We start from the raw sequence: 4,419 nt of genomic DNA on the forward strand, positions 1-4,419 counted from the left end.
AAAGCTCACGAGGTTCTTCATCTTCTTTCATTGCAAACTCATCGGCTTCATCTTGCACCACCTCATAGTTAGAGAGTTGAATGCTTGCGCTTCCCCGGTAGAGGGAAACAACTTGGTGCCAAGCATCTTTGGCCATGGAGTAGGGCCGGAGATGAGGAAGATCTTCGGGTGGAATTGCTTCTTGGATGATGAAGAGAGCATTCTCATTGAATTGATTATCCGCGGCTTCTCTAGGAGTGAAGTTGCTTCGGGCATGCGGATAGAAACCTTCTTCAATGATTCTCCAAAGATTAGTATTCACATGATTTAAATGACGCTTAAAGCGATATACCCAAGAATCAAAGTCCTTAGGGGCAGGGCCGGTATGATTCAAATGAGTGGAAGGAACTGGCCCACCATAGACAAGTGGAGGTTCCACATGGGCAAAGATGCCGGTGCCATTTTTACCACTAGAAGAAGGAGCTTTCTCACTAGTAGCTCCCCCCTTGTCGGAGTTAGCATCCATCACCTTATTAGTGGGTTCACCCACTTTCAACGGTACGGTGGATAGTTTAAGCCCTTCTATGAATTTATTAAACATGCTTTCAACCTCGGTCGTCATGGAGGTCTTCAATGTGTCCAAAGCCACATTAAATTCCTCACGAGAGACCGCGGTTCCCCCATCGGCCGTAGACGAGATTGGATTCACACCGGAGTGCTCCTCCGCACCGTCTACGATATCAACCATACTCTTCGGACGGCAAAGTCCTTAATAAAGAGACGAGGCTCTGATACCAACTGAAAGGATCGATATAGTTGACTAGAGGGGGGTGAATAGGCAACTAACAATTTTTAGCTTTTCTTTACCAAATTAAACTTTGCATCAAAGTAGGTTGTCTAGATATGCAACTAGGTGAGCAACCTATATGATGCAACAACAACAAGCACAAAAGCAAGCAATGGATATAACACAAATAAGCTTGCACAAGTAAAGGCACGAGATAACCAAGAGTGGAGCCGGTGAAGACGAGGAAGTGTTACCGAAGTTCCTTCCTTTTGAGGGGAAGTACGTCTCCGTTTGAGCAGTGTGGAGGCACAATGCTCCCCAAGAAGCCACTAGGGCCACCGTATTCTCCTCACGCCCTCACACAATGCGAGATGCCGTGATTCCACTATTGGTGCCCTTGAAGGCGGTGACCGGACCTTTACAAACAAGGTTGGGGCTCTCTCCACAACCGAATTGGAGGCTCCCAACGAAACCACGGAGCTTCACCACAATGGAATATGGCTCCGAGGTGACCTCAATCGTCTAGGGTGCTCAAACACCCAAGAGTAACAAGATCCGCAAGGGATGAGTGGGGGGAATCCGATTTCTCTTGGTGGAAGTGTAGATTAGGGCCTTCTCAACCAATCCCTACAAAATCAACAAGTTTGATTGGGTAGGGAGAGAGATCGGGCGAAAATGAGCTTTGGAGCAACAATGGAGCTTGGGGGAAAAGAGGTAAGTCAACTTGGAGAAGAAGACCCCCTTTTATAAGGGGAGTGATAATCCAACCGTTACCACCGCTCAGCCCCGCACAGGGCGGTACTACCGCTGGGGTGGGCGGTACTGTCGCTGTGGCCAGCGGTACTACCGTCCCACCTCGCGGTACTGCCGCGCAGTAAGAAGAGAGCGAGAAGCAGAGCAGGACTTCGACCCAGAGTGGTACTACCGTGGTGGTAAGGGCGGTACTACCGCTTCTACTGCCGCAACTAGTGCCGCAAAACCCAACACGAGAAGAGAGCCCTCGAGTCGAGGTGGTAGGAGCACGGAGCCGCAGCGGTACTACGGCTGAGGGCTCCAAGCGGTACTACCGCTGTGGAGCGGTACTGCCGCTTGTAGCACTCGGGCGGTACTACCGCTGGGACCAGACCTCAGGGAGGAGGCAGCAAGGGAGCCCTCAACGAAGCGGAAAGGCTCAGAGGGTGCAAAGGGAATGTGTACATGTTGATTCCACCCAAGCCTAACCAATGCGGACCCCCTCTTGATAGTACGGTGACTCCTACGACACAAGTCCACCAAAACTGAATCGAAAGGGCTACACCGTCTTCGCTTCAAACTCCGAGGGGCGGGAATCGTCTCGTGCCAAAGGATAAATCTCTGAAATACTTAACGCACATGATTAGTCCGCAAAAGTATTGTTATCAATCACCAAAACACTTTAGGGATAAATATGCCCTTACACCGGCGTTGAATCACAACCGAGAGAGCGGCCATTTTCTTTTTTGGAAGGACTACTTTGAGACAGCCAACCCACACTCTTCAAACATCACCAATTCTAGCAGCGTTTCTGTATGGCTAGACATGTTTTCAACCGTATTCAAGAAGGGGTGGTCGTATACGATAAGTATTTCGAGTGCAAGAGGATGCCCTTGAAAAGGTTGGCTTCTTGTCTTCTCAGAAATGCACTGCAGCTATCGGATGCTTGCATACGGAGTGCCCAGTGATCTCATTGATGAGTACGTACGTATGAGCGAGTCTACGTGCCTAGAGTCCATGTACAAGTTCTGCAAGGTTGTGATTGCAGTGTTCGGCCCTGAGTGCTTGAGAGAGCCCACTACTGAAGATATAGCCCGCTTGTTGGCGATCAATGCCAGCAGGGGCTTCCCAGGGATGCTTTGCAGCATAGGCTGCATGCACTAGGAGTGGAAGAACTGCTCTTCTGCTTGGCAAGGGCAGTATAGGGCCATGTTAGGGCTTGCACTGTCACACTTGAGGCCGTGGCCTCACAAGATCTCTGGATCTGGCACCCTTTCTCGGCATGGCCGGATCGCACAGTGATATCAACGTGCTTCAACGCTCGCCGGTATTTGCAAGGCTTGTCGAAGGCACAACCCACCGGTGAATGTTAACATCAACGGCCACAACTACAATAAAAGATACTATCTAGCTGACGGTATCTATCCTCAGTGGACCATTATTGTGAAGACAATCCCCAACCCTGTCGGAAAGAAGAGGAGGAGATTTGCCCAAGAGCAAGAGAGTGCTAGGAAAGATGTCGAGCGTGCCTTTGGTGTTCTGCAATCTCGACGGGGCATCGTTAGGTATCCTGCTAGAACTTGCAGCAACAAGAAATTGTGATAGGTGATGACTGCTTGTGTGATCATGCGTAATATGATCGTAGAGGATGAGCATCCGGAACGTATCTACGATCAAGAGTTTCAGTTTAGGGTGACAATGTTGTGCCTGAGCATGGAGGAGTGGCAACGGTTGCACAATTCACCCAATTTCATCATCAAATGCGTGATTGAGAAACTCACTTTCAGCTGCAAGATGATTTAGTTGAGCATATGTGGGCTCATGTTGGCAAGCAATAAATGTATTTTTTTTAAATATATTTGAGACAAATTAATTTTTATTTGACTTTTAAACTAGGATATATGGGTTGTGGAACGATGCTATATTTTTTTGCTTGTGAAACTATGCAAAATGTGTATATATTTGTTGAAAAACGGTGGCCAGCAGGACACGTGGGCAAATATGGGTCGGCGCGTTGGACGCACTGCCGACCCAAATCAAAACACAGGGCGGACACCGAACGGGCGATCGACCCAAACGGATAAAAAAGAATAAGATGCATGTCCGTTTGGGTCGGCGCGTTAGAGTTACTCCAAGACATCACCTGTGCCACGTTACGGCATGTTTGAAATTAAATTAAAAATTTGACAGATACCAGTTCAATTACCTTGGAAGATGGATCGACCGGGGAAATTCCGGCGTCTTAATCCAGATCGCAATATGCATGTGGTAATGTTTGGACGTTTGCCCGTGTTAGAGTAGTCACTATGGTATACGACTTCTAGTCCAAGTCAGTTTTGTACCCCTAACCCAAGTCGGTTTGTACCCTCTTATATACTCTTGTATGCCGCACCAAATCATCAATAAGCAACAGTTTTATTCACCTTTCATGGTATCAGATACCGGTCCCAGGGTTTAGGGTATGGCTCCGCCAACGCCACCGCCGCCGCCGCCGCCCGGCTACTTCGAGCGCCGGGCCGCACTCATCGCCAAGGCTGCCAACGCCGCGGCCGCTTCTCTCTCAGCCCTCACCATAGCTCCACAAAACTACCCTGCACCCATCCTCGCCGCACCAATATCTTTTGCTGACACAATCTCCGACGTCAGCCCCTACATCCCCATAGTTCTTGATCTCGCCGCCCACAACTACTACCATTGGAGACATCTCTTCGATCTCCACCTCGGCCGCTGCAACCTGCGCTCGCATGTCGCCGCCAACTGTCTTCCCCGCCCCGACGATTCGCAATGGTTCAAAGACGATCTCGCGATCGTCCAGTGGTTCTACACCCGCATCACCACCGAGATCTTCAACATGCTCGATCACGACGGCGCCAGCGCTGCCAACATCTGGCACTCCCTCCGTCAGCTCTTCCAAAGCAACA

The sequence above is a fragment of the Triticum aestivum genome, chromosome 3D (assembly GCF_018294505.1).
Source record: "Triticum aestivum cultivar Chinese Spring chromosome 3D, IWGSC CS RefSeq v2.1, whole genome shotgun sequence".
In the NCBI taxonomy this organism is placed as follows: domain Eukaryota; kingdom Viridiplantae; phylum Streptophyta; class Magnoliopsida; order Poales; family Poaceae; genus Triticum; species Triticum aestivum.